This window comes from Rhynchophorus ferrugineus, unplaced genomic scaffold (genome assembly GCF_030347505.1).
Source record: "Rhynchophorus ferrugineus isolate W39M unplaced genomic scaffold, kcgeb_rfMv2 rfM11, whole genome shotgun sequence".
NCBI lineage: Eukaryota > Metazoa > Arthropoda > Insecta > Coleoptera > Curculionidae > Rhynchophorus > Rhynchophorus ferrugineus.
The window spans coordinates 13,890,377-13,912,305 of record NW_027472590.1 but is presented as its reverse complement, the minus strand read 5'-3'; positions in this window follow the sequence as shown (position 1 = coordinate 13,912,305).

Below are 21,929 nucleotides of genomic sequence, written 5' to 3'. Positions count from 1 at the left end.
TAGATTTCCTCCTAGGTCGAGATAGGGTACAGGAAACATACGACTAACAAACCAACATAGGCTTTTATAAATTGCATATTGCATTTTGCGTATTTGGAGCAAATCAAGAGTTCTCTATAAAATTTATAACTATATTAAAGGGATTTCAAAAGTATAATAATCATCTTTATTTTTGACATATTTTAAACACTTACATATTTTTAGTATAGCGATGAGTTTATTTATAAAATAATGGTAATTTTATGATAATAGAAATATTTTGTAAAATTATATGTCAAGACCATCCAAGTAAGAGTTAAATATTAAGATTTAAAAAAGGTAAACTAGTTAACAATGGAATGAACATATACTACAATATAATTTTATTATGAGCCTTTACAGATGTGTAAAAAATTCTGAAAGTTTTTTATTTAAATAAAATGATTATTTATATTTTAATGTCTACTACTATTTTTCCATTCCTAGATTAGTTTTTTGAGATTATTTAGTTTTTTGAGGATATAGAAGAGACGGCTTATACTCCAAATAACTAACCACTAGCATTAGTAGATTTTTCATCTGTAAATAAAGGTTATTATTCAAATGTTTTGTTTAGATCAACTGTTATTGATACGAATCTCCTTTATTTAGGGACAAAAGAATTTACTGGTAATTAAGTGGCTATATTATTAATATTACAAACTACATATAATTTCAGAGTTTTTGATAAAGTATATGATATGCAAAAAAATATATGATTCACTTTTTATGTGCAATCAACCATGGATAAATGAGTTCTCAATAGGCAACAAGTGCGACAGTTACAATCAAGAATTTTTTAGTCGCAACCACCCACCTTAAATGAAATACAAATATAATAGGGTACTATTGAAACTGCAGTTTTAGACATTCTTTCCTCATGGTCTTTTATGTCACTTTCCTAATTCCTCTCCACTTCACCTCATGTGATCGATAAAGTTAATAATATCTATATTTTAAGAGGGTCAGGTTTAGATGACATTGACATCGTAGGCTTCTTACGTGCCAATGAAAATTTCTGCAGTATCAGATTACATTAAAATTTTAAGAAAGCATTTGGAAAAGTACAATTAACAATTCTTGCTTGAATTTTGTCGCATAAATATTTACCGTTGTTTACTACCTACTATATTGGGTTGGTGCTTCGTAACAGGTGGGGCAAAGTCCCGCTACCATTTTGATTGCGCGCCATCTTGGTTATGCGACGTTTATCTCAGTTTCGCTTTAACCATTGTGTTGTGTAGGCATTCAGACTTTATTACGGATAAATATACGCCACAAGAAGAAGAAACAATATTTATTGAAAATAATGGTTCCACTATTGCAACTTAGCGGGAATTGCGTCAAAAATATCCTAATCGCTCAGTGCCTCACAAATCCAATATTTATTGTTTACATTCGAATTTTCGACGGTACGGTACGATAGCAGACAGGCCTCGTTCTGGAAGACAACGGACATCTCGTAAGGCTGAAAATGTGGTTCACTGCGCGATAATGTTGCAGTCTCCAGAAAAATGATAGCAGACTTTTGCACCCACTTTTGGTTGTACTTTGTATTTACTTACGACACCTACAATTAATTAATTTAAATTTAATTTTAAGAAGGCTAAAACCTAAAACATAACAGGTTTATTTAAAATAGAAAAAATAAAATTCTTTTATGACTATTAATAACTAGATCTGCAGCTTTTAAGAGGCTTTTTACGGACATAAAATCTGCGGAATTTGAAAGCTAAAAATTAAATAAATTGGTAAATAGTGAATTTAAAAATTTGTAGATAAAACCTCAATATTAACCTTTACAAACACCTTCAATAGAATGTTATACTGTGTCACCAGAAACATTAATATCATTCCTTCAGCAAGTGGACTTTTTTGTCAGCCATGTTTATGTTCATCAGATATTAAATCCATCAAATTTCTGAAAACACTTTGATGTTCATGCTATTAATCTGAAAATGAGACTTTTTGAACTTAAAATGTCTGTTAATCATATTATTAAATTGTTACATATGTGTAATCTTTTCAATAAAACGGATATATTAAATTGTTGTAACAAATAAAAATACAAATATTTCAACCACTTATGGTCTTAAACGATTTACAATAGATTTTAGTCCCAAGTTGCTTTGGTTATTTCATTGTTCCAACAATGCTGGAATAATCACAAGTAATAAAAAAGCTAACACTATTGAAAATAAAACATCATACTATAAGTTAATGTTTCACCTGTTTAATTTTTTAATTTCGTTTTTACAGATTTTGCAAATTACCGTGGATAATTTATGCATCCGACAGAAACAGTTTAGAAGATAAAATTAGTTGAACACAGCACTGACGTCTCCGGCAGTTTCTTGTGAGGTATATAGCCTGATTGGCTTTATATGATCTGGTGTATTATACATATTTATTGGTATTATTTGTATTAGGATTAGTAGTATTTGATTTTATAGTTATTGGTTCTTGTGTAGTTCAGATTTTAGTTTTATAAAGTACTCTATAATGGATAATGTACTTGTAAATACTGTCACATCATGGAACAGTCATGAGGAAATGTGATCCAAGTGAGTATCTAATCTAATATTAATTTTAATTTTACAATCCAGATGTCTATAGTTAATTAATTATATTATAGATAATATTAAGCATGTGAAAGCAAAAGTTCAGAGATATTACGAATTGAACACGAAACTTAGAAATTTAACTCAACTGAAGATTTTGAAATGTGAAATGAATTGAAATAACAAGTTGTAACATTAACATTTGTGGTACATATTCTATATAATTTATGCTCTATGCACTTTTTGTCCATTCAAGCTTTAACTTTGCTAAATCTCACACTCCTTCGTAGTCGCAATGTTGTTAAAAACGAGGGCAACATTTTGGTTTAGGTTATTAATGTATAGAATATTTTATTATCGCTATGTTCGGTCAGGCTAGTTTCATTAGATTGGTTTTTAATGTTCTAGTTTGTCCGTCCTAACCGCGTACTTGGAAATAATGTACCGAATGTATGCTTACATATATTTTTATATGTGAGCATCCATCCTGTATCAGAACAATTAGCGATAACAAGAATATGAATCGGTCTTTGTAAATAATATTATATTGCCCAGGCGGCTAAAGGATTTTACAAAACTGTGGAATTCCCAATACTAAAAGAGAAAACACCAAAATCCCGTCCTCAATCAAGGACCCATCGATAGAGCTGGACCTATAAAAATTCCGACACAGATACTCGACGCTCTTACAAACTTGCCGAAAAAGAGATACTACACGCTTTAAATAATTTCACTGACGCACACAACATAATCCCAAAAGAACAATTCGGTTTCCGTGCCAAAAACTCAAGCCTTCATGAAGCTGCCCGCGTCGCAGCAACACTCCACAAAAACTGGAGTCATATTCTTAGATGATTCCAAAGCTTTGGACCAAGTTTGGCACGACGGTTTAACTTTCAAAGCTAAAAAGCTTGGTCTACCGAATGACCTAATCTCCTTGATAGATTCATATTTAGACGATCAGTCCTTTCAAGTGAGGATCGGTCACGCAGTCGCCTCTCGAAAACGAATTTCCGCAGGAATTGCGTAAGGTGCTTCACTACCCCCCTCCCTGTTCAACCTGTACATGGCTGATTTACAACTATACAAACATCCCAAACAGCATTTTATGCAGATAACAAAGATTTCTTCACAACCGGCTAATATCCCGACGCTATTCGCGATAGACTCCAAGTCCAACTGAACCAGGCGCTTGCGTGGTACAAATTGTGGCGGCTGCAGATTAACCCGAACAAAATTCAGGCTATAATGTTCCACCGCAAGAAGAAATTCTGGCTACAGCAGGTATCCTACCTCGATCTCCAGTTCGACTGCAGCTTCCAATGGCCAGCCCAAATCCAACACGCTATCTGCAAAGGCTAAAGTAAACTCCCAATCGCCCAGAAAGCGGCTCTATACAAAATGCTAGTCCGTCCAGTCTGCCTCTACGGAACACAGGTGTGGTACAGGTACGTCTTTGACAGACAATTTGCACTACTTCAAGTGTTCCAATCCAAAAAGGCAGCGTGTTACTCAATGCCCCATGGTTTATGAGGAACGTCAACACATACCTCGAATCAGGCAACTTGTTCGTGAAGAATTTCGCGAAGATGCTCAGTATAAGGTTCTCCCTAGGCTCCTTAGAACACGATAATATCTTGATCAAATCCCTACCCATTCACAATCCTCTGTAGATAACCAATTACGACAATTCCAGTGGGACTACGTCTCTGTCGCCAGCAACACACTCCACCATCTCGAACCCGAAGCGACATCAGCAAAAGACCATTTGGTTCTAACTGCTCATTCTGGAATAAGGAAAAAACTCGACGCTATGTCCTATCTTCTTGTCCGGGCTCCCCCGAGTAGCTGTATCGCCAACTGTAAATTGATAATTACTCGAATAAACTATAAGTAGTCCCGTTAGTTTCTATCACTTTACCACCTGCCCATCCTTCAACTCTCACATATGTAATATAGTTAAGGGTTTTATGTTCTGTTTGTAGTATGATTGTAAATAACAATATATTGTATATTAACACAGCAGCATTTTAAAACACTATTTTAAAGCAAAAAAAAACATTTTTTTGATAAATAGTAAAATAATTTTGACAGCATTTATGTCATCTTGGCGACTGTTAGGTTTTTGTTTTCTATTAACTTTTTGACTTAAGTCGACATTAATTCCTCTTTACAGTCAAGTCAAATATATAAAATATATTATTTTAATTTCTTTTGACTACCCTTTCAGTACTGTTTTTCAACCATTGACTGTTTCGACAGATTTCCTTTTTCGGGCATGCACCATAAATGTTATTCACGCTATTGTCAAATGTTTTGAGGAGACAATAAAGCGTTGATTATGATATTATAAATAACATTTATAGTGTAAATATATCCTAAAATAGTTAACCTTTTAGAGGTATTTTCAGAATCATATTTGTATAAAAAATATTGTATTTTTATTTAATAAACTATTATTGAGGACTATTATTTTATTAATGCTATACGTTGGTAAGAGAGTGGTTCTCGCCATGCACACTTAAGCATTTTTTATACCTATATATTTATGCCTATTTGTTAGTCAATATTTTGTGCACTCAAACAATGTATATCGTACTCGATATTTTTCGTTTTTATAAAATTGTACTCTAATATATTCGATATTATAAATATCGTAGGGTTAATTTTTAAACCAATGACGTAAATTTTTTTTTTTTTTTTTTTTTTTTTTTTTTTTTTTTTTTCTTCGTGAGTCCACAATCTGCCCTATTGGCAATAAGTATTTCTTCTGTTTATATTATATATACATGGCATGTAGAAAATCACTTCATTAAGCAATCTTCTGTATAAAATATTAACTTAATTAATTAGACTTATTCTAATGCTTATTCTAAACTCTACATATGTCCAGTAATCAGATCAGGTGGTGTTAAACGTTTTAGTCTACGCACTTCACTATCACGTCGCATATTTAACTGATTAGCGAGTACATTGGGATGCACTTACACTCTTTCGAAGTACTTCACACAAACACGTTGGATTACACTCGTTATAGGTTCTAGAGGAATATCGCGTTGTATTACTTTATTTGAAATATAGTACGGAGCATCAACAATGGCACGCAACACCTTATTTTGGAACCGTTGAATGATGGATATATTAGATTTGCTAGCGGTACCCCATAGTTGAATTCCATATGTCCAAATGGGCTTGAGTATAGACTCATACAGCAATACCTTGTTATCTAATGATAACTTGGATTTGCGCCCAATGAGCCAATACATTTGATATAATTTTAGTCCTAGTTGTTTCCGTTTAGAGAGTATGTGCTTCTTCCAGGTTAGGCGTCGATCTAAATGCATACCAAGATATTTAACATGCTCTGCTTGGGGGAGTTGACGATGATTGATATTTACTGGTGGACATGTTCTTCTACGCAGGGTAAACGTTATATGCGTGGATTTTGATTCATTGGCTTTAATGCGCCATGTCTTCAACCATAATTGTATTTGTTCCAGGTGGGTTTGTAGGTTTATTGATGCTGTGACTGGATCTTCATGGGATGCTAAGATTGCTGTATCATCTGCATATGTTGCCACAGTAGTTATTTTTGTGGTGGGTAGGTCAGCCGTATACAGAAGATACAGTACTGGACCCAGTACACTACCTTGCGGAACTCCTGAATATATGGGATTTAATTCGGTATGTTCATCGCCTTGATTTACAATAAAATGTCTGTCAGTGAGATACGATTTCAGTAGCTGATAGTCCGGATGAGGGAGAAGTTTCTTTAGTTTAACCTGCAAGCCTGTATGCCATACTTTGTCAAAAGCCTGAGATATGTCTAGGAAAGCAGCCGAACAATATCTTTTGGCATTTAGGTCAGCGTTTATTTGGTTTACAAGTCTATGCACTTGTTCTATAGTCCCATGCTTATTGCGAAAGCCAAACTGATGTTCTGGAATAATTTTTCTTTTTTCTATTATATAGTTTAGTTTTTTTATGTATAATTTCTCGAAAACTTTCGATATTATTGGTAATAAACTTATAGGTCGGTAGGAGGTCACATCTTCTGGTATTTTTCCTGGTTTAAGTATCATTAATATTTTAGCTACTTTCCAGATACTAGGGAAGTAATTAATTCGTAGCATAGCATTAAATATATATGTTAATAGTTTTATAGCCTTTTCTGATAATTCTTTTAAAATTTTGCCAGTAATTAAGTCATAACCAGGAGCTTTTTTAATATTAATCTCTCTCATTATTGTATGTTTAACTTTTTTTACCGTTAATTTCTCGTGCGGTAAATCCATTTGAAATGGCGAATCTAGAAAGCTAGTAATTTTATTTTCGTCATCTTTATGTAGCTGAGACTGGAAAGGTTTAAAAACATTTTTTAAGTGTTTTGAGAAAATGTCGGCCTTCTCTTTATTGCTTCTCGCCCAATTATTTTCGCTTGTTTTAATAGGTGGGTTATGCTGCTGGGATCTCCTAAGCTTTTTTGTTGCTTTCCACAACGAATAGTCTGTAGCCTTAGTTGATGTCAAGTTTTCTAGGTATTCTTGAATGCCTTGGTTTTGTTCAATTTGAATTAGATCTCTCAGCTCTTTTATGGCCCTATTAAATTTTCTTTTATTCTCTTCAGTCCTTTGCTGTTGCCAATTTCGTCGTAACTTTCTTTTTTCTGCTATCTTTTTCTGTATTGTACATGATATATGTGTATTTTTTCTTGGAAATGTTTCACTGTTGGGAGTCGCGGAATATGCTGCCTCCTGTATATTTTTTGTAAGATTTATTGCTGCTATTTCTATATCCATTTCAGTTTGTAACGGTAAGTTTAGAGATATATTTTGGTCTAAGTTTTCTCTAAATGAGGGCCAGTTAGTTCTATTATTGCACAGAGAAGGGGGTTTATCTTTGATGGTAATTTTTGAAGAAATTGTTACTATTATTGGTGAATGATCAGAAGACAGGTCGAAACATGATTCTGCCTGACACTTTTTTGGATCAATATTTTTTGTAATACAGAAATCTATTGTATCTGGTTTTTTATTTCTGTCTGAAGGCCAATATGTTGGTTCACCAGTAGAGATATGTTGTAAGTTATCTTTCCTTATGGCTTTGAGCAGTTCTCTACCTTTTGAGGTTATTGTTCTTGAACCCCACATTAAATGTTTTGCATTATAATCTCCTCCTGCTATAAATCTATTACCTAGCGTACTGAACAATTCTTGAAATTGTTCTGCCTTGTTGTTATGTCTGGGTGGGCAATAAATCGCAGAAATTGTTAATGGTCCATGGGCTTCCTCTATGGTTATACTGGTGGCTTGGAGGTAGTCTTTGCGGAATTTTTCTTTTTCGAAATGCTTTATATCATCTCGAATTATTATGGCTGTACCTCCATGTGCTTTATCATCAGGGTGATTTGTATGATAAAGCTTATATTTAGGAACTTTCAGATAATTCTTGTCCGTAAAGTGTGTTTCGGAAACCATCATAATGTCAATATCTTGTTCATTTACGAACATTTTTAGTTCCCTGGCGTGTTGTTGGAGCCCATTGGCATTCCAGACGGCGATTTTGTAACTATTGGTTTCAGGCATTAGGCAAGTTTGCTTACGACGGTTGTGAGTAGACCAAGCATCGTACTCATTTGATCCATTAGTTTGGCCATCATATTTTCTAATCTTGAGATGTTGCTAGTTTCAGTAGGTTGAGATATTGTCTCTCGTTTTTGTGCTGAACCATTTTCAACTATTTGGGCATAAGTTATGTCTGGTTGACTTGTTCTGGTAGGTAGTGGTAGGTAGTGGTAGATTGGTAGTAGTGGATTGTTTTTGTTGATGCCTTTTTTCCCTTAAGGCAGGATAGAGTTTCTGCTGTAGTTGCTTGTGAACTGCGCAACCCTTGTAGTTCGCTGGATGATTTCCGTTACAGTTAACACATTTCACTTTTTCATCGCGAACTTTACGAGTACAATCTCCTGTCTTATGTTCTCCTGCACATTTTACGCATCTATATAACTTGCGACAGTAAGTCTTTGTGTGCCCGTGCGCTTGACACCTTGTGCATTGTGGTATAATTCTTTTTATATGTGGTGGTTCGCATTTAATGATATTATTTTCCAATTTGGTGATTTCATACACCGCCTTATTATTTCCATTAGGTTTTATGTCTATATAAAACATAGGCAGAGGTTTTTTTGTCGTGTGATGTCGTATATTGTGAATATTTACGACCTCGTGGCCTTTTTCAGCTAGTGCTACCTTGATGGTGTTAAAGTCCGTCCCGTGATGTAATCCTTTTAATACGAATTTAAATGTTCTCTCGGATTTTGGCCTGAATGTATGGTATTGGGTGTTTCTTTCATCTAATTCTTTTATAAGAACTTTAAAGTGATCCGCTTCGAACAATTGGATTTTAATTGTTTCATAGCTCACTGTTTTAATTGTGTAGTTCGTAGTAATGGTTTGTCAATCAATAAGTCATGGATGTTTTTTATTATTCCTACCTTGTAGACTGTTATTGGTGGTGGTTTGGGAACAACTTTTTCAGGGCTTGGTTGTATGTTCTCTTCAATTTCTTCCGACAGGTTGCTAAAACTGTTTTTTGTCTCTATCGGTTTCTGCAACCAATAGTCACTGATTCTTGTTTGTTTCCTCGCGATTTCTTCTTCTGGACTTCTCAATCGTTTTTTGTTAATGACTGTAGTCCATTCTGATGGTGGAGTTTGCGTTATTGCTGTTTGTTCTAATCTTATATCAAAGTGTGCAGGTGATTTGGTTGAATCGCTATGGTTTGCCATTTTTTAATATTTTAATATTTTATTTAATTTACTTCCAGAGGATAAAAAAATAAAATAAATACATTGTTTATTTCACGCACTTCATTTTTCACTTACGTTATTTTAGCACTAGTTTTTTACTATAAATATTATAAATGAATTTCAAAAGGACTGTTGTAAAATAAGATGAAATAATTTTAAACACTAATAAAAATGAGATGCAGTCCTTTTGTCTGGTCACGTAAACACGTATTCACTATGACGTAAAATAAAATTTATTTTTAATACCCCAATATAAAATGATCTAAAATCTTAAATAATTAAAGAACGAGATCAAAGAAAATGGTATAAACTACTTACACAATAAATGGCAAAATTAGTAAGGCAAATAAGGGAGCGTAATCTTGACGTGGAGGTAGTCGGATGACAGTTCTGCAAACATGATAAAAACGTACCTGGGCAACCAATTATCAAAATCAAGGGTGAAATTCAAACATACATAAAAGATAAAAAGTACCGGCAATTATTACGATAGATACTTCCAAAGCTAGGTAATATTGAAATCTAACGGCACTGACACTTAAAATAGTGGCAGCTAAATGTACGAGTAATTAATTATGCTGGCGGATCATAATACTGATAAATAATAGAATCAACAAATACTAATATTGGATGGTGGTGATAATCTCAATAAAACACGATGACAATGGTAGGCAATAACAATGATGGAATAACCAGGATGGTTAACAACACTCTTAGACCATAGTAGTCAATAACATTGATAGGCAATCATTATAAAATGCCAATCATTGTAACTAATAGTAATGATAAACTTCTGCTAGGAAGAAGTATGACATGTGCACACGGTACGAAGGCAAGGTAATTGACGACTTACCAGCTTATGTCCTAACACTAACAATAATGGAGAAATAAGTAAACAAGTAGAGGATAATGAATAGAGAATAATAAATAGAAAATAATAACTAGAGAATAATAAAGGGAAAAATAAATAGAATATTGAACATAGAAATGAACACTAATAAATATACAACAACAAATGGGGATTAAAAAGAGACATCTGGAATACTCTGTGAACAAACTCACCACTTGATAAAACTCAGCTTGGGCGGCACAAAATACAGTAAAATGAACTGAGTAAGAAAAACGTAGCGACTCTGAAGTCTTCACAAATGAACTCTTACGAAGTTCTAACATCCCTTGGAGGTTTAAAGATATCACATCTAGCAAATACAACCCCCCAAGCAACATTAACAATGTTGCCATTTATGTTAATTGCTAAGTATTCACGAAGGCGACAAATTGAATAATTAAAAAAAAGCAGCAATCCCACCTAGTTCCTTTACATTATCCTTCAAATCCTTTTTAAAACACATAAATGACCCAAAATTAAATGATCTAAAATATTGAACTATTTACGATTTATGATATCCTTGATTTTTTTTTGTTATTATTTAATTAATATATTGTTACTAGCCGTTTCCGTCTAACCTATAATTTATTTTTATAATAACTTAAATCTAGGTATATAACCAGGAGGACCCATCGGCCCTATCTCAGTATCTGGTGAAATAATGTTTGTACATGTCACTGCTGTTTTTTTTAATATATGCTCCTCACTACACAACACTACACAAGATCAGATGGTTTGATTCTTTTGAGTCTGTGTCCTGTTCTGGTGGTATCCAATAGTTGCAATATCTCAATATTCGTATGAGAATGGAATCCTTCCTCAAGCCTCTTGCAATTCTCTTGATTTCTTGTGTGACTGTGGCTATCTGAAAGTATCGATGTAGGTAATCAATCCTATAGTATTTGGGTGCACTCGCAATACCTTTCAGGACTTTGCCCTGAAAAATTTGTATTTGATTTATGTTACTCTTTGCAGAACATCTCCATAATTGGACTCCGTATGTCCTTATAGGTTTTAGTATTTGCTTATATAATAGCAATTTATTATGTACTGTAAATTGTGGTTTTCTTACAATTAGCCAGTACATTTTCCTATAATTCAATTCCAGTTCTTTTTTTTTCTTCTTTTTATGTTCCTTTCAGCGAAGTTTTGTATCGAGATTTATTCCAAAATATTTAGCGTTGTGCTATATGGAATGATAGTGTTATTTAATGTTATAGGTACTTGTTATGCGGTCTGTTTATAGATGAACTGCATATGTACAGATTTACTTTCATTAATTCTTATTTTCCAAGCTTGTGTCCAATTATTTATATTGTCACTTGCCTGTTGTAGTTTTCGTGAGGCTTCTTCACTATTGTCTCCTACAGCTATAATCGCAGTATCATCAGCAAATATAGTCATCGTAATATTTTCCATTTGTGGTATATCACAAGTGTAGAGTAGATAAAGCATTGGTCCCAGTACACTTTCTTGTGGTGCACCTGCTTTAGCTTATTTTTTTGTAGAGTAAGCTTCTTCTCGTTTGACTCTAAACATTCTGGTTGTAATGTATGATTTTAATAGTTCGGTGTGTTGTTTTGGTAGCATTTTCTGTAGTTTATGAACAAGGCCTTCATGCCAAACCTTATCGAAGGCTTGTGCTACATCTAAAAATATAGCTGAGCATACTTTTTCACTTTCGTAGGCTTTTTCAATAATATCTGTTATTCTGTGGACCTGGTCAATTGTTGAGTGCTAGTTAATAAACCCAAACTGGTGTGTTGCTATTAGGATTTTTCTCTCTATTATCGGTTTTATTCTTTTCAACAGGAGTTTTTCAGAAATATTAGATATTACTGGAAACAGTGATATAGGTCTATAGGCTCTTATTTCGTTTGGTGGCTTCCCAGGTTTTGGGATCATTGTAATTTTTGCCATCTTCCAAATGTCTGGGACTTGTTTAATCTAAATGGTGTATTGATCAAGTTTGTGAGTTTTATAATTCCCTTTCTTGGTAGTTTTTGCAGTAATTCTCCTGTTATTAAATCGTAGCCTGGTGACTTCCTGGAGTTAATGTCAGTTTTAATAACTTTGGTTAACTCTTTCGGCGTGACTAATTCAATCATCGAATTTTCAGCTTCTATGTCCGGCAAATTACGTTCATTATTAGTTTCGTTTGGTTTGAAAGTTTTTTTGTAGATATTCAGCAAATGCTTCTGTCTTTTGATGATTATCACGTGCCCAATTCCCATATAGGTCTCTTATAGGTGAACTGTGTAGACATGAGCCCTTTAAATATTTTGTGGCTTTCCAGAGTGAATAATCAGTTTCTTTATCATCTGTTAAATTTCTCAGATAGTCATTTATGGTTTTGTTTTTAATTTCCCGTATTTCCCTCTTCAGTATTTGGGCTATATTATTTAAACTATTTTTATTTTCAGGTTTTGTTTTGTTGCCACTTTTTTCGTAATTTACATTTTTCAGCTACCATTTCCTTCACTTTTTTTTGATAATTAATTCCTTTAGTTGTACTCTTAATTTCTGGAGTATTATTCCAAGCAGCTTGTCGAATATCAAGTACGAATTTCTCTGCTTCAAAATTTAATTGTTCAGTTGTCTTGAGGGGTCCATTTGGTTAAATTCGTTTGTTCAACTCTTCAGCAAATCCTGCCCAGTCTGTTCTCTTGTTTGTTAACGTTGTGTTTCTTTCTTTCCTTTTTATATTTTTGCTCAACGTCAGTATCACTGGCCTATGATCTGAACTTAGCTCAAAATTTTCTTCGACCTTTATATAGTTGGATGTTATGTTTCTTACTATGAAGAAATCTAATCTAATCTAATCTAATCTAATCTGATGATATCCTTGAATGACACATGTCTTTATCCGTGTTTCATTGAAAAAATAATATCGAGACAATATTAACAATAAAACACTCTTTTACAAAATTTATAGGTTTATTCGTTTTCGTTTGTTCCCAACTTAAGTTCCCCCTCTTTCTCTGATAATTAACTCGTAATAAAACACAATCGTAAAAGGTTCTCCTGGGTCTGAAGTAAAATTTAATTGGAAATGGGGGAATCCTAACCAAACCATCTAACAAAGCCCATTTCTTTAAAATTAAAGTCATTTATGGCTATTCTTAGCTAGATCTGCGGTTGTAATTAGACTTCTTATGGACGTATAATTTACTAAATACAATATTTGAAGAATGGGAAAAGATGAGTTTTATAGAAAAGAGGTCCAATAATTTTTGTTTTTTCGCTCCTTTCCGTATTGTATATATTTGTATTCTACATTTTGTTTAACGATTATATCTCCAGACCCATTATTACGAACAATGAGCAATACTTTGGGTGAAATTATCAGTTTCATAAAATTATATGTGCTATAGATGCGGCATTTCATAGGAATATTGTAACAACAAACTAAGATATTTATTATAAAATGGATCACTGGCAAACGCTGCAAACATTTGGGGAAAAATAATATTTGGTTTTGAGATATAATCTAAATGTATTAATATATTATTACTAGCCATTGCCGACTACATTTTTTTTCTATACCGCAAATTAAAACTATATACTTATTTAGGAAGACTCATTGGTCCTTATTTAGTCTTTAATAGTCTATATTAAACTATAATAGCACTTTTTTATGTTTTTGCCATTTGGTACACTTCACTAGCTCTTACGGTTTGGTTTTACTTCTTTATTTCCCTGGGAGTCGAGTCTTGTATTATGTCTTGTTGCATATAACTTAATTTCCTCTATAATATTCGGAATTTGAAGGTATTTGAAAGTATAAGTGGAAATAACCATTCCTGTTGTATCTACGTGCATCCACAATATGTCTTAAAACTTTCTGAATTTCGTAATTCCGTAAGTCCATATATGTTTTAATATTTATTTGTATAAGAGCAACTTTTTATATACGGCTAAATTAGGTCTTCTTTCAAATAACCAATACATATTTGAAATTTCAATTCAAATATAACTCAAGTTCTTTTGATGTGCTTCTTCTAACGAAGTTCTTCCTCAAGATTCATCGCAAGATACTCAGTTGTTACTGCATGGTACTATTCATATTTATTGGTATATAAACAGTTTGATTATAAGTGAAATCAATATGTACTGATTTGCTTTCGTTGACTTTTATTCTCCATATCTCCACCCACTTAGATAATATTATGTTTCTTAGACAGCCAAAGAAAAAGGATCCCATCCTTTTCAGTGCTTTCATTAGAAAAAAAAGTTTTCATTTGAAACAAATTTGCTCTTGTCATGGAGTAACAAAATTTTTTTAAGAACCTATTATTTATAATAGACATAATCAATAACTTATAGCCAACATAGCCGCTAGTAATTGGTGTGAATTACCATATCTAGATTTTTTTACGTCTAAGATCCTTATTATTGTCAATAAATGTAATAGCCCAAGAATCCGTGAGTACTGTATATCTGTTATTTTGCCATACAGATACTGAGACTTAGTCAATACTCACACACTCCTCATAGTTATGGCCTCAAAAATGTCTTAAATACTTTGCAATACCATTATTAGATACCGAGCGTATAGGTAATTATTTCCATTTTTTTTCGCTAAAAATATACTTTGTTTACAATGAATAACTAAAAATGGTTTATTGAAAATATTGGGCATTTAATTCCATATATTTTGCTCATGTCTTAGGTAATTTTGGAAAATCAGCTATATCGATTCTAAAAGGCGATAGTTGGATAGGGCCAGCCTGGAGAGTATGGCGTGGGCGATAAAGCTTCTCGTCCGACCCATTTCAATACTTCTTTGTATTTACTGTATCAGACTGTGCGTTTGCATACTGCAAAATTATCTTATCATAACTTTAAGCGTGTTGTAGACATTTTTTAAAAATAGATTGTTAAAATTACTCATATGTTACAGTAGAAATTAGTATTAACTTTAACCAAAATGTCCTTGCTGCCAATAGACTTCGCCAGGTGATAACCATTTTTCGTCACCTCTTACTATTCGATACAGAAACAACTTCCTTTCATACATTTGAAACAGCATTTTACTAATAATTTTTCAAATTACTTGTCATCCAATTCATTTGGACGCATCTTCCCATTTTTGGGTCTATTCTATCACTTATAAATGGTTCCCAAATTACAACTCGTATATCATCCAACTTCTCTGATAACTGTATTTCTGTTTATGCTGAGATTTTAGACACAAGGTTTCATAGTGGGTGTTTTGAGGAGTTTTCATGCTCCTGAAATTGCACATCTTTGGTGATTGATTTTAGTCTAGCAAAATGTTCTAGTTCTTGAAGGTTGAAACACCGCATTCGAATTTTTGATCTTATGGTTGGAACTAGCTCACCGTGTATATATCTAAGAAGACGATAACTCTCAGCAGCTTTTTTTGCAACAATAAAAGTAATGCATGTTTTTAATTTTCAATAATCACGTATATTAGTACTTAATGTTAACTTGTATTGGTTCACGTTAGCTGAATAAAATCGTATATGTATGATATCACAACATTGCATACTTTTATGCACTGTAATTTTCCTATATTGTTTTACATGTGCATTTTATTTCCACAATAAATAAATATTATAATATCTGCAAAGAAAAACATTCCAATACGTAAAATTATTGACAAATACATCGAATCATTGATATGAGGTTTAATCACAAATGTACGCATATTAAACTGGGAACAAACAAAAGAGCAGGCAGAGAGCTTGTTTAAATTTGAACTCAAAATCAATTTGTTTCGAAGTCCTTGACCTTTGCGCAAAATAAACGTAATCTGGAAATAAACAAAAATGTATATAGTAATTATTGACGGTAAAAAACATCTAAAGAGGGCGAACTCATTTTTTTTTAATTATGAAAAATTACCTTTTAATAAATATTTTTTAAATCAATATGTAATCTTTCGCAAAATGTATATTACGCTGTCCAACAGAGAACATGTTTATGATTGAGTGATGTTTTGTCACAGTTGTAAAAATAATGATTTCCTTACATAAATTACACCTTTTTGTAGTAAAATTATTTATGATTATCGACTGAACCTTTTTCCGCCAATTTGCCTTTTCATTATTGTCTAAATTACAGTTTTCACCTGAATTTCTATGCTGTAACATATATGAAATAGTTTTCCAAGTTTTTATATCCCCAATTCCCTTTATTTTTCCTAATTGTCTGAGCAATTGAGCTATTGCAACCGCCTTTTCTCGATCGTACGCCCTGAACTATTGTCAATTTTTTCAGAAGATTAAGGTAGTTTACAGGCATCTAATTCAGCCTTTCAACATATTTCAGACAACTTTAACAACATTTATTTATTACTCTATATTCTTAATACAATAAATTTAGATATGTATGGTGTAGATATTGATTGCTCTGGTAGGTTATATCTTGATATATTATATTAACCGCACGATATAAGTAGTTTATATTAAAACGCTTCTGGAATTTCGTGTTTGGATGGCGCGGTTTATAGGCCGTCATAATAATATAATTTTTAAAAACGCTTTGAATGGTAGTCTTAAATGATTAAGCTTTGAAAATGTGACAAAAAATCAAATTTCTCAAATTTCTAAACTAGAATAACCTCTTAATATTTTCTTGCTTTTAACATCAATTCTGTTGTTGTTTAATTTTTTCTGCTAAAGGCTTCCGTTAATAGTTTCTTTTAAAACAGTTTTGTAAACATAAAAGCAGAAGATGTACCACAATCATAATATTTGGTTGCAAACATCACATACTACACATACGCTACATGAATTTTATGTCTTTTTGGATTCGGCATCAAACTGAACGCAAAACCTAATTGCGAAACTTCTCGATACTCAAACGTTTAAGGATGTGGTCTCTTAATTGCAGCCACGAGAACGACGTTCAAATTATACAGAGCACTTAGCTAATGACTTTAATTTAAAGGGAAAGAACACGTCAGTATCGGAACGGAATATTTGCCTTCCCAATTCGAATATATATATATATTTCAATCTCCTACGGTTTTAAGCTCGATAAAGACCGTTGGGAAAAATGATACCAAATATATATCATAAAAAATTATATTTTTTTCTTTACTTTAATAAAATTATCATTAATTATAAATAAATTACTTCGATATGAACTATAAACAAAATTTAAGTTAATTGATTATAATTTTCTGTTAGGTTCTATAGGAATTTGATTACCACAGTTAATGCTTTCTTATTTTATTTATATTCTATATTCTTCAATAGATTCACAAAGCAGTAACTGTTTGCAGATGTAAAATTAACAACATTTCATTATATTTCTTTATCATTCATTACTGATGAATGATATATGATGAATAGCCTATTATACTAATGAAAGAAATTTTCATTAACATCCTATTTCAAAATGTATAAATATGAGCTCTCCATATATTATGTATTGATTTCAATTCTTTTTATGTCTAACTTCTTTTTATATCAAATAACAATTCATTACTATTCACTTTCAAATGTAAGAACTATTTCCATAATATGATAAAAAGTATGTTTCATCGATCAAGTATAAGCACATATATAATTATTGTACTTTCTTATGTTGTAAATAAGCTACCTATACATATAACAGCTGGTGCGCAACCTTGTTTATACCGGTACAAAATTCGGAGAACTGTTTGTTCATATTATTAGTAGGTATTTTGTCCTTCACTTAATATTAAATTGTGTGAAGAAAAAATACAGACCAATATAATGATTTATTAGGACGACATACCAAGCACGTGTTAATAACCCAAACATAATTAATAATTTATAACAGGTCAATTGAAAAGTCCCCGGCCTACTATAGTAAAACACATTTTTTTGGCAAAATAACTTTTTTTATTCCACATAACTCCCTTCAAGGGTGATACACTGATTATAGCGACCCTAAACCTTTAGATATCATTTTTGTAATACGATTTGTCCTTTGCTTGAAAATAGGCTTCAGTTTCGGTGATCACCTCTTCATTCGACAAAACTTTCTTCCCAGCAAGCAGTCTTTTGAGATCTGAGAAAAGGAAATAGCCACTGGAGGCCGGATTTTCAGAACACGGTGGATGAGGACACGGTGCATTGTCCTGCTGACACAGCACATTCTTTTTCTTAATATACTGCAGTTTTTCGCTGATTTCGTCCTTCAAATGGTCCAATAACGCTATGTAATAGTAGCTGTTGATGGTTGTTCCTTTTTGAAGGTATTCAATTAATATTATTCCATGCGCATCCCAAAATACAGACACCGTAAACTTGCCAGCCGACTGTTGCGATTTCGCAGGCTTTGGAGCGGGTTCATCGTATGCACTCCACTCACATTACTGTCGATTGGACTTCGGAGTGAAATGACGGAGTCACGTTTCATCCATTGTCACATATCGACGCAAAAACGACCTCTCCGAATCATCGACTCGTCCTTCTTTTTGGTCAAAAGTGAGCTCGCGCGGCACCCAATTTACAGAGACCTTTCTCATACCCAAATATTTGTGAATGATATGATGTACATGTTCAGCTGATATCTTTAGAGTGTCTGCTATTCCCTTCAATTTCAATTTACGGTCATTCAAAATCATTTTGTGGACTTTTTTAATGTTTTCATCGGTAACAAACTCTTTTGGGTGTCCACTGCATTCACCGTTTTCGGTGCTCATTTCGCCACGTCTAAACTTAGCATACCAATCGTTGATGGCTGATTTTCCTGGAGTAGTGACCAGAAACTCGGCATCAAGCCAAGTTTTCGCTTCAACTGTATATTTGCCTTTCAAAAAGCAATATTTTATCAACACGCAAAATTGCTTTTTATCCATTTTTTCGCAATAACAAAAGTTGCTTCACTCAAAATGCTATAATTCACAAACTAATGATCGGACAGCCGTTAAATTTATACACGCGTCTTTTTAGATGAGAGCAGATGCTCCAGAGTTGGACTGGGAATTAAAGTGGCGATTCCGGAAGTACTAATGAAAGCTCTACCGGGGTTTTGTAACGCATTCCTGCTTAAGAGAGACCCTAGACAGGATAGAAGGAGGGCGCATTGGTGGACTGCTGATATCGCAGATATGAGGAGGGCATGATTATGCCGTAGGAGGGAAATGACTAGGGAAAATTTGTCCGGAACAAACTCGGTGGAGGCCAAGTGGGGCTTCGAAAATTACAGAGAAGCTAAGAGATGGTTAAAAAAGACCATCCAGGACAGTAAGAAGCGTGCGTGGCGGAGACTGTGTGACGAATTGGAGCGGGACGTCTGGGGAAGGGCTTTCCAATTGGTCATGAAGCGTCTCGGAGAACAGCGCGAATAGCCCACGAGAGAAGTAATGCGAAGTCAGGTGGAAAAGTTGTTCCCGAGCGTAGACAGAGCGTGTGGCCAAAATGCAGACGAGAGGGGTTTCAGCTGCCGCCACTATTCGGTCGGGAAGAGGTCTGGACTGCTGTGGCACAGCTAAAGCCGGGAAAGGTGCCGGGCCCTGACGGGATCCCGGTGGAGGTGATTAAGGGGGTCACGGACGCGCGGTCGGACGAAGTCACTGCGGTGATGAACTTCTACCTGTCCAGAGCCCAATTCCCGAAATGCTGGAAGATGGCCAAACTGGTTCTAGCTGAGAAGCCATCAAATAATGAAAACACGGAAAAATCAGACAGACCGATCTGCCTGATCAACTCGGCAGGCAAATTGTATGAAACACTCCTGAAGAATCCTGTTCTGAGGAGAAGCTGGATTGTTTTCAGCTTGTTCGGATTCAGCAGGGGCAAAAAACAATAGACGCCTTCAAACTAATAGAAGAGGCGATGACACTTGGAATAGAGGGAAGATAGCGCTGCTAACGCTGAACGTTATGCCTTCCAAACGCCTTCCACTCACCTTCCTAGAGTGAGATTGTCCAGGAGCTGAGGAGTAAGAACGTCAGCGCATACCTTGTGGACGTAGTGCAGACCTATCTGAGTTCCAGATACGTGGAGGCCGAGACAGTAGGAAGGGTAAGGGTATGGTGTGGCGTCCCGCAGGAATCTGTACTGGGGCCCACATTGTGGAACGTCCTCTATGATCAAATACTCAGGGTCGATCTGGGGGAAGGCAGAGAGACGATTGCCTACGCGGATGACCTCGCCATTTTAGTGTCGGCCTCAAGCAAGACAGTCTGGGAGTGCAGATTGGCACGGGCAGCAGATGCCGTGAGCGACAAGCTCAGGTGTATGGGTCTCACCCTGACCCCTCAGAAAACAGAGCTAATTATTTTGGCGGGGAGGAGGCAGCTGAAAAATACATATGATATGGTTATTGCTTAAAAAAAGTAGATTTAAACATTCTACAAATCTGGACTTTTCAAAAATATATTTTAACAAAAAAATTAAACCGACTTCAAAAAACAAATAAGGAACTCACTAAAAAGTAAAAAGTAAAACACAAACTGTTAATAACCAAACAAAACGTTTTAAAATAAAATATGTACATAATAGTCGTTGTCATAACTAAATAAAAATAAACTAAAACTTTATTTAACCTACCTACTACACGTATTTTATATTTTACAATATACACACAGTTTAGCTTAATACCTGCCTTAATCTATTTATCTATTTACAATATTATTTTAGCTACTAACAGATACTAGCAGATCACTTTGAAGTCGGTACCGGAACGTTTCAGATCCTGGAGTCTGCTACCTACTCTAGGTAATTTGACAAATTTTCCAACCAAACTAGAACAAAAAAAAGGTGCTGCCCTGTTGGTATTGAACCATCGATCTCCACGTGTGAGCGTTCACGCATGTTAGTCAACGTTCTAACCATTAAACCATAGAAACAGGTGCTTACAATGTTTCTACGACGTCTCATATGATATGGTTATTGCTTAAAAAGCAAACCGACCGACTGTTGCACTGAACTACTTCCGATTTTTCCTTACATAATTTCAGCAATAACATCATACACCAATATATAATTATTTTAGATAAAAGCTGTGCGAAATCATAGTACGTATCTTTGAAATTTTCCCTCGATTTCGCCTCCTTCTCCCAAACAGATCCTGATTTGGTTGCAATCGCGCCAACTCGGAAGTGCACTCGAATAAAATAAAAGCTGAAAATCGGTCAATAATTGATGGAACATAGAACCTCCTCCTTTTTTGAAGTCGGTGAATAAGATTAAACTTCACTTACCATTGTTCTTCCACTATAAACACACTGAAAGTAATATTAATTTTCAAACAAAAGCCGGCTTTTTGAAGTAAAGAGAAACCTTAAAAATATAATTACGTTGTCGATAACTTAAATAACAAATCATTAATAAAAAAAAACTTAATAATTAAATTTAACAGTGCCGCTTCTAATTTAAAGAGCTAAAGGTTACAATAATGTTATGGAATACTGTTGCCAGATATAAATCGTATTAACTTCCAGATATAAGAATGCAAAATAAATACCTTTTTTTTTATCGTGCTACTTAGCAATATGTTTTCTTGAAAAAATAATTAAATATATTGTTAGAATCTCTCTTCTTGTCTGATCTGCATTGGTTTTGCATTCATCCATGTTTCGATGAAAGTTAGGTGTAGTTGAAGTTGAAATATCATGTTCTTCTCAAATAGTTTCGAGAAAAACTCGTTACAAAACAACTATATCTCCAAAATAATTTAGATTCTCTGAACGGATTTATCAAGA